The following is a 10303-nucleotide window of genomic DNA, read 5'->3' as shown; positions in this document are numbered from 1 at the left end:
AGCGTTTTGGTTCTCAGGAACACTCAGGAGCATTTAATATAACTCCTTCACAAAAAAAGTATGTCCAGTTTTTGCCCATTTTTCTTGCAAAGACATTTCTACTCGATCAACTTTTCTGATGATCTTGGGCAGGGCTGATCCTAAGAAGGAGCGAACAGGTACTTTCATTTTCAATCTATTTTAATGTTGTTTTCATGAGTATAGGTCCACACCACGTAATGGTCCAAAAGAACTTAATTTACTTCTAATGTCATACTACGTTCAAAAAATTCTAGACGCGTTGCGAATGACGCCCTGCTTCAGGTGGCTGCAGTTGCATCCCTCTGTGTTCACGCAAGGAAACGCGTAAAATTAGAGTTACATAATTTGTTTCAAACCAATAACATAGCAATGGTAGCATGCATACAGGAAACCTTGCATACTGCAACGAATAGGGCAATAAATATTTTATTGGTCAAGGTTGAATCCGTAGGGTTCTCAACCCGTCGGAGGCAAACTTGCGCCTCTGGAAGTTTATTTATTTATTTATTTATTTATTTATTTATTTATTTTTTATTTTTATTCATTTATTTATTCATTGTTTTATTTATTTATTATTTATTTATTTATTTATATTCATTTATTTATTCATTGTTTTATTTATTTATTTGAGGCCTGCTTGCCTTTGCATGCATTACAGAAGGGAGATACATAACACTAAGCATTAAATATGAGACAAAATAACAAAATAATTCTACAAAGCGGGCTGAAAATCGTCAATATAAACAGTTAATGCAATCATAGGTGGAAGATAATTACACTGCAGTATTGATGTAAAATAAAATGAATCGCGCAAGGCGCCACTTTTAAAGGAAAGTTAATAATTTGCTTTAAGCTAGCGGTCCCACTTTGCGATATGTAGAATGGCGCTTGGACATACTTCTCCCCTTCTACTTCAGTTTTCGAATGATATATATTACGAAAAAAGTTCAACCTGTGGTTTCGTCTGTGATCTTTCACGTCCTGCCATTTCAGTTTACTTTTAATTTCTCTCATGCTAAGTTGAGCGTGACAATTACCTAATACGAATCGCACTGACATATTCTGTATGTTTTCGAGCGTATCAACCAGCTCTTTGGTGTAGGGATCCACGAAAACACATGCGTACTCCAAGATTGAGCGCACATGAGTGAAATACGGTTTTTATTTTCAGTTAGATGGAGGTTCACTGAAATTTCGTCTCAGAAAGACAAAAGCATATGCAGCCGTAACGTTTATGGTGTGAACCTGCCTATTTAACCTCTAACCACTCCCTAAATAAACTCCTAGGTATTTATATTCATCGGCCGTTGTCACAGCAGCATAATTTACGGTATACGTATTCAATTGGAATGAAGGTTTTCTTGTAAAGGTGCCACGTTAACACACTGTTTAACATCCAAACACTTTTCTGAATCAGCACACCAGGATGTTATTAAATTCGAATAAAGCTGCAGGTATACGGAATCACGTTCATTCGCTATAGTCCCGTAAACTACACAGCACTTTTTAACAAAGTTATAGGGCCAATAGTAATAATAATGCAAAAACCGATTCATTCAGTTCATAGGACGAAATGTACTACGCAGAAGGGGATATAGAACACCATCATTTCCTTTTTTGCAGTCCAAGAATATACAGTCAACCACTGTAAGCTTATACGAACCAAATCGTGCGTTAACTCAACAATCTGCGTTGAGCAAGAAAATCCTGACAAAATCCGTGCTTGCTAGGATGCTGGCGATTATGTTTAACCAAATGAGTCATATCCCAAGAGTAGCTAAGCTCACCTTCAAACATCGGAACTAAATTAACAGCTAGGCTTCGTCAGCTACAAGGCTCTGTTGTTATCGCAAATTTAAAATAGTTTTTTTTTCTAAATAGGCAGTCGTAAAATCCCATGAAGTAACATAGTGCAGGGCATGAAGTTGATCCTACCAATGCGCGAGCGAGTCTCATCTACGATTATCACCAACAACATAGTGCAACATTGCTTGTCGCAGTTTAATTGTACGCAGAATAACTTGCGCTTTTGCTCGCACTTGCCTTTCTTTGGTGGGGAGTCCTTAACATGGTGGCGTTTTAGCTCCTGCGTGGTGGCCGCTTGCTCGACGCCCTTAAAGGCCAGTTATTCTGGCGAACCATCTTCATCTCGGATCGGACATCTCTGCCGGGTCGATGTCTCCAATGCTCTCCATTTCTTGAGGGGGCGAATATCCTCGAGCTGATGCGTCGACGAAGCCGGCGGCAGAGGCGTCGTAGCGGCGATGACTGGCGAGGCTTAGCTCACTCGTCGGTGTGGCACAGTCTTCTTGTGGCAATAAATGACCTTTCGATGGCCTAAAACGTTCCCTGCTAATGTCCAGTGAGTCCTTGCACCTTGCCCGTTCACCGAGAACACTCATTACTGTTTGAAAAACGATCTTCGTTCATTTAAAACGTAGAAACACGGAGCGGATGAAAAACGCGTCCCCGTCGTTCGGCTCCCTAACGTCTTTTTCTGCCCCCAGGAAAAAATCAGTCGGTCTCCTTCCAAACACGTCTTTGCATGAATTCTCGGCGCCCAGGCGCGTGCCGTTGTTCGGCTGTATGCCGTTTGCCGAAAAAACGACGTATAACCAGTTACCTTACGTAGGCCGGTCTCCTCTTGAACACCGGTTGCCATATATTCGGTGACCATTCGCTTGCCGTAATTCGGCCGAGGACAGCTAACCGAATGAAAAACGTATATTTTGGGGCCGTACGTCGGCCGGTATCCTTCATAACACTGGTTGCCCGAAGGAAACGAATATTCTACCGCCGGACGTGCGGTTAACCGTTGAAACAACGAATGCACGGCAGCCGCGCTCCGGCCGGTCTCCTTTCGAACACCAACTGCCGCAAGAATACGCATATTCTGTGGCCGGTCGCTAGCCGTGCTTCGGCCTGTTACCGCTTCCCCCCCAAAAAAAAACGGATGCCCTAGGGCCGTACTTCGGCCGTTCTCTTTCTCAACATCGGCAGCCGTAAGAGAACTGAATATCTGGCAGCCGGTTAGGTGCCGTTGTGCGTCCGGACATGGGCGGACGGAAAAATACCGAAACGCTGGTTGCCGAATGTTGGCCGTTCAACGCATGATCAGTGGCTGCCAGAACCTGGATGCTGGCCGGACATGCCAGAAAGCGGCCATAGACGGGCCGGTCTTGGGGCACACTTTCTGTGCCACCTGGGTAGTTATTTACATTACAAATGTTAGTTAGATGCATTGCAAATGCAAAACTTGATCCTATTTAGTCAAAGTCAAATTGAAATTTCTCTGAAAAGAATAAAAGTTGAGAATTGTTCTATAAATCAGTTTAATTTGAATATATTCATTGAGCCACAGGGGTTATCTTTTCCCTTTTCTTGTAATGCGAGGTGGACCGGGACCGTTGTGGCTACTATATTTATTGTAAGCAGAAAAAAAGATTTTATAATAAGTAGTTCAGTACATTGTTCCTTACAATATATTCTGTTCAGTACAATATATTCTGCCTACCCGCTGCCAGTTTGTAAATATTATACAGATCAATTTAGATTGTTTCTTGCTTTTTTCAGTAAAAGAAGCTAAATTCTTTGGACTCCCTCTTCTGCTTCTCATCGCTGTCATCCTAGTTGAACCCTTTCACAAATTTCAAAGTGACATTTATTTAAGTGGTTAAATTCTCGTACCTTAGGTTGTGTACGGCGCAGTTTTTTACTATGTGGAAAGGTGTGCGGGAAACAGATCACTTCTCTTTTTTCAAAAGAAGAAAAAGATGTGTTGTTTTGCTTTGGGTTGTTATGGTTTCTTATTTTAAAACAGCAGTTCAGACCTCGCAAATGACGGACAATGAGTATCTTTAGTAACGACGGCTGATGTAACGATAAATAAACGCGCGCTAATTATTTAGGAAGGTTGCAAGGAGATGAAGGTGCTCTCTGGAAGGAATACACCACAGAGCGTACTTTTTTGTAGTTTTAAATTCGCAGAAACATTGGGCAACTGCTTTCGAAAGATTTGAAAGAACACTGTGAATTTTTGAGCAAATTTACGTGGTGAACGTTGACGGGTGACATTGTATTTTTATTGCAATTATACACCATGGCTCCAAAGAACACTTCAATTTTTTGGGTTTGTACAGCTTGCAACCACGGCTGTTAAATACTTCTACTTGCGGACAATATTTTTTAATAACCGCAAAAAACTGTTCATCAATGCTACGGATTGCTGCAGAAAACAAGGCGTATTCCCCAGTGGAGAAGCTCAGTCACGCTCTCTGTGTGTAAGCGTGACTAACCAGTCAGGCCTTGTATTGGGGCAAAGAACAAAAAACATGTCTGCAACATCAAATTTGATAGAAAAGTGTTTTCTGCATTTCCCGCCACATGGAGGGTCCTTCGGATGTTGTCATTCCCGTAAATTGTTAGAAAAAACGACTTTAAAATGGTAACAAAACTGCTATTTATGCGTCTAAACTTGCTATGTCACTATAGCCATTGTTCCAACCAAGGAAGCAGCTGAAAGAAACTGTCCACTTCTGCAGTTTTAGAGCTGTAAAGTGCATCGGGTAGGAAAGGCGAACGTAAATATTTGAAATGCGGATTACCAACAGATTCCAATATTTGACTTGATTTGCCTTTTTTTTGGCGGAGCACTCACTGCTTCGTCCACCGTATCCCTGGCGGTGGAGTTGGTGGTGGGCGGGCTGGAGACGCAATTGCCCCGGCTGACCAAATGGCTGCAGAAAAGTAGACTACTAAGCAATGTTCAAAACGAGACGACATCAGGTGCCCGGAGATGAAGAGCAATAAAACTTTAGTTCACTGCTTGCCCTTTCTTGCCTGGTACCATTTTGTTGTCGTCATTGTGTCATCTCTGCATAAAGTGGAAGTGAGAGCGACACTGTGGGTGAAAAACTGCTGAGTTTCTTAACAAGTGTGAGACCGACATAAATGTCACAGCGGATATTATTTCCAGAGCACCTACTACTATGTTGAAGGCATCGATTATTTTTTCGCATGATCAAACTCGGCAGCACTTTGCGTAGGAGCAACAAATCACGTTGTTGCTAACTTCTGCAACACTGAAATTGTGTTGGTTTTTCAAGCGAAACCCGAAAACAATGTTCTTGTTGAATTTGTTCTCATCGGAAATTATGCAATTTTCCACAAAAAACTAAAAGATGGGATCAATAGGTTAAGGTAGGATTACCAGTTTTAAACACAGACATATATTTATGTTTTTACCAGAACACAGTCTCAACGTAGGGGTATTCTTGGGGAATCAAAAGAAGATATCTAAAAATCTTCTCGCTAATACCTATTGCTTTCTTAATTATCCGCTTGGAATCCGTCGCAGGAGAGGTTAATGCATGATCCAGAGGCCTCAGGGCACACAGCACATGGTAGAAATATTTTTAGGAAACAGAAATGATGCCACGAGCAATAACAGCTTGCTGGGTGCGATGCACACAACGGGGTTGAACGGTGGTGAGATGTGGGTGCTGTTAAAATCAATATGTCACGCGCTAGGGAATGAGACGGATGGTAAGAGACGTTCGTAGAATTGTTGTGCGTCATGTGTTTTTGAGAAACCAGAGCTTTTTTTTCTAATCAACATGGCTACGTCTCTTCTCGCTATAAACAGACGCATGAGGTCCCCTTCGGGCATACTTTCTCCTCATTACTCTTCAATAGGCGGTAAAGCTTCATACCGATTCACTCCGATGTACAAACCCGGGCTGATGGATATGATATCGCATTTGTCATTTTTGGACGGACATTCATTCCATGTGTCATATCAATCTTATTTAAACGCCTCGCAATTATTGCTGGACGTTTTAAAATACCCTTTAAATATTAAGAAGTGTATTCTTGTGTTCCCTCTTTGTACCTAATCTTGGTTTTGTTATCCTGTCATAGACAATCCCTTTGTGAGGCGGATTTGCGAAAATACCTTGTAATCACACAATTCACTAATTTGATGGGTGCCTACACGTTCAGTACAACGGTTTCAAAATTTCGTATTTTTCCAAACTGCACTATCAGACAGGATTCCATGGCGGTAATGACATGTTATTTTCAGCGCTTCCTGCTTTCATGAACGTCGCTAGCTGCATTGGGATATTTGATAATATCTTCTAAATTACTTTATCCGGCATCCAATAACCTTAGTTTGGGTGCCGGATAAAGGCTGGCGATGACGTGTCTTGATGAGGAGATTGACATGTTTTTCGTGGGTACAAAGGGCAACGGTACGAATGGTAACGTTTGCACTTCAATTTATGGTGACTCAGATGTCATTTCCTTTTAACATATTCGCTCTACGAAAAAAACAGGGACGACGTGCATTGCACTTCGGATTTACAGGTGCTATGCCGTTTGAGATTTTTTAAAAATTTTTTTGAGGTCCCTTTTGTCTTTTATCTCAACAAACGCTTAGTGATTGGCTGTACCATTTTTTAGTAGAGCAGTTGTGTATAAAAAGGCACGCCAATATCCAAATTTACCAGCTATTGAAGTAAATCTGTGCCTTGTTCTTGTGTAAGGAATTCGCTTTGGTAAGGAAAGCATTAACCATAGTTTCTTTGCGTTACTTGATTTTGTTAATTTTTTATTTTTTAAATTATCATCGCAACAGTTATAGATAGTGCAAATGTATTTTTGTTATATTTAGCTGCTAACTACAAAATAATTCTTAGTCAAAGACAAAGTTCATAGATTTTAGAAGGAAAACATTGTAGACCTGTTATATAACAACCTTTCCACTTAGAAGAATAATTTTATTGTGTGTATTCAATAAGTGGTTATGATAAAATAAAACTCCACGGTTTTGACCGATTCAGCTGAATTTAAAAAGGTTCCATCGACGGCACTAAATATAACTTTTCCATATTTGTGCAATGCCAAGTTGATGGCAAACAAATTTGGGTAATATGATTATTGCACGTAAAATACTTATCGCCTATTACGTAGTTCAATGGATATCTCTATGAAGTGACAAAATAGAACTTTAATATGTATTCCCCACTACCGTTGCCAGTTTAAAATTTTAATTAAAAGGGTGTTCCGGTTTTGTTTTCGATTTTTAGCAGAAGAGACATGATGACTCGATTCTTTGGACTCCCACTTCTGCTTCTCGTCGCTCTCATCCTAGGTGACGCTTTTCAAACATGATTCAAATCAAATATTTTCTAATGAAGTTGATTTGTTTTGTCTTACGTTAGTGTTCGATGGAGTTGCTTACCAATGACAGACCTGTACTGAATAAATGAGCCAACATGTCTATTTACAAAAAAGAGAAAAGATTTCATCTTATGTTCTCGCTAATTCTAAAGCAGTATACAGTTGAAACCTCGGGAATGGCTGAGAACAAATAATTTTTGTAAAACCGGCCAATGCGTCGCAGTATGACAACGCACTAATTATTTAAGCGGAAGATGTAGCCTTTATAGCGGCACGAAGACTCTACGTCAAGAAGCTGAAAAGAAGATAGATGTCACTATGTCTAACATTTACAGCACAGCCCAAATTTTGTTGTGTGGGTTTAGGTTCTGAGAAAGAATGTAGACTGTTCTCGAAAAATTTAAAGGAGCAGCGTTGATTTTGGTGCAAGCTTGCGTGGTCTGCGGAGACAGACAGAGTGGATTTTTATGCACCAATACACCATGTCTGAAAAGCATTTGTCAGCTGTGATGCTGGCACCGCTTACTAACGTGGGTATTTGATACTTCCAGTTGCTTCCGCAATTTGCTCAGAACAGCATAAATAGGCCAAGAGACGTTGACTACCTGTGAGACAAAACTACGCGTATTTTTCAGACAAAATGCGTTGTTCAGGTTAATATTTGCAGGATAGACCTTCAGGAATTGTATTAGGCCAAAACACCAAAAACGTGTCATCAGAGTTTAACCAGCAAGCGTTTTCTACATTTCCCGCGCACGTACGACTCTTGAAATCCGGGTAATCCACTTTAAGGCTCGCAAAAATAAAGCACTCGGAAATGGTTACAATGTTGCTATTCGTACACCTGAAATTACAATGGCACTTCTAGCCATTTTTCCTGCAATTAAATAAACGGAATAAAGTTCTCTATTATATAAAGTTTGAGGGCGCTGTTTAAAACAGGTACAGGCGAACACAACCATTTAGACTGCTTCTGTAATAGCTTCCACGCTTTGACCTTACTTCGATTCTCTTTGCTTAGCCCTCACTGCAACGCCGACCGCAGCCCTCGGTGGTGGAGTTGGAGGAGGCCGTGCTGAAGAAGCAATGGCCCGCGCCGAGGAACTGGCGGCACAGAAGTAGAGCAGCCTGCAACATTGAAAATGAGAAGACATCGAGTGCCTGAAGATGGAGAGCAATAAAGCTTGAAAAAAGTGCTTTCCTGTACTCCTCTGCTTTTGAACACCTCTGCTTTTGAAACTAGACTGGGCAGGCTCACGTGGACCGCTCGGGGAACGTAGGCCTGTTGTGCCAAAAGAGATGATATGGCTTCCACACGTTGAATTCTACTACATTGCCGAACAGGTTCGCGCAGCGGCACTTCAAATTCTTCCCAAAGTTTTTAAGCTTTGCAACAGTCGCCGGCAAATTTACGTCGACGTCGTCTTCGCCGTGAACATTCACAGTGCACCGATTGGTCACAAAAGTTTTTTTGACTCGTCTTTTAAGTCGGAGCTTGGCCGCGCCTTTTTATTAAAACAGATAGCCGATGTTATTACAGATGGTATTAAGAATAATACATATACAAAGGACTAACCCGGTAAAAGTCATAGCGGTTGCATGAAACGCCGGCGAAGTAAACAACGACGACGGTTGTGGCGTCATGCATCCCCTTCACAGAAAGTTAGTTATATTTAGAGTACGAAGTTCTGCGAAGTTCTTTTTCAAGGTTATTTTGCGTATTAGGCTAAAACATACCCAAAAATTTTGGGTATAAGGCGCTGATGTTTGTTGAGATTTCCTTTTTTCTCACCGCACCTTGGGCCATGGGTTCGGATCTGGCCATGGGTTCGGATCTGACTTGGCTCAACGTAACGCGGTTCTTCCAGAGCTATAGACTATGAATCCCACCGAAGATTGAGAAAACGCTGTGTCTAGAGTGCCGTCCGACGGCACTCTAGCTGGCCGCTGCAGGCATGACTGGAGTGCCAACCGACGACATTCGAATGTTTAAGACAAGGCTAGCACCGGTAAAAAGCGTTTGTCGTTGTAGTTTGAGGATCCGACTTAGGTTCGTGCTCGCAAGGACGTTGGTTCGAGACCGGTTCTTGCCTCGGTTTTTTTTCCATCTTTCTATTGAAGTATAATTTTTACGCCTTAGGTTAGTTTTTGTGTTTCAAATGATTTCTTTGTGTGCGTTAGGTTATCTTATGCTATGGTTAGGTTATGTTGCCTAGCTTTACGTTATCTAGAGCGATGTAGTGCCAGACGCGGCAATTTTGCCACAAAACGCCGGTGAACGTCGATATAGTGCACTGCTTGTAATACCGTCGAACGGCACTCTAGACACGGCCTTGGGAAAACCACCTAGTTTTCATATTCGATCACATCGCTTCTGTTACGAATTTCAGGTGTCTCGCCGAGGACGACGACGACGAAGTAGAAGGAGCGGTTCGTTTGTGTTCTTGCTCCGCTCGTTGTTTTCGCCAGATCTCGTGGTTTTCGGTTGGTTTACATCCAGTGATCTGTATGACGCTGGAAGATCTCTGGCCCCTCCATGGTTGGACTGCAAGCAAAAGGATGGCCCCTTAGAGTTCTCCTCGGCTTCGGATCCGGCCCACCGGCCGCTAGGCCTAACCACACTGGCTTTCAGCCACTGGCGGTTGCGACCGCACCCCTCTATATCACGCATGCGAGAAAAGCTCTGCGAACGCAATCCACTGCGCCTAGGTAGACGCTCGCTGCTCCTGACATCGCTATAAACCCGGCTCTAGACTACCCGCTGCAAATGGAGGTAACGCTACCGTTCCCGCTATCCCCGGCGGACCCCTCTACTTTATCGAAGCGGTCTTCGGCCAAAGGTGCGGCCCGAGTTAGGGCTGAGGTTTCACCCTCGCCTGCGGCCAAACGGGTGTGTACATCTGCCACAAACACATCCCTGCAACCGACCGATGAACGGTATACAACAGCGACATCTACTTCATCCCGTACAGCCACCGCCAGTTAACAGGTCCCTACAACCAATGAGCAGAGTCCCTCAGTGTACAATGTTGCCATCAAACCTCGAGAGCGATTCAACATCCTCTCTCTTCCAACAAGAACACTGAAGCAGACGCTCGAC

At 42.5% G+C, this 10303-nt stretch overlaps 1 long non-coding RNA gene across 1 annotated transcript; it reads left to right on the top strand.

The window, feature by feature from the left end:
• Positions 1-6487: 6487 nt before the first annotated feature.
• On the top strand, positions 6488-8400 carry LOC144145069 (uncharacterized). The gene is made up of 3 exons (XR_013317424.1): positions 6488-6578; positions 7110-7174; positions 8225-8400. It is a non-coding gene; the product is annotated as an uncharacterized LOC144145069 (long non-coding RNA).
• Positions 8401-10303: the final 1903 nt, after the last annotated feature.

This window comes from Haemaphysalis longicornis, unplaced genomic scaffold, assembly GCF_048455015.1.
Source record: "Haemaphysalis longicornis isolate Haplotype H1 unplaced genomic scaffold, Haemaphysalis longicornis Haplotype H1 scaffold_7, whole genome shotgun sequence".
Lineage (NCBI taxonomy): Eukaryota > Metazoa > Arthropoda > Arachnida > Ixodida > Ixodidae > Haemaphysalis > Haemaphysalis longicornis.
Note: the sequence above shows the minus strand (reverse complement) of the source record. Positions and strands in the feature narration are given on the sequence as shown.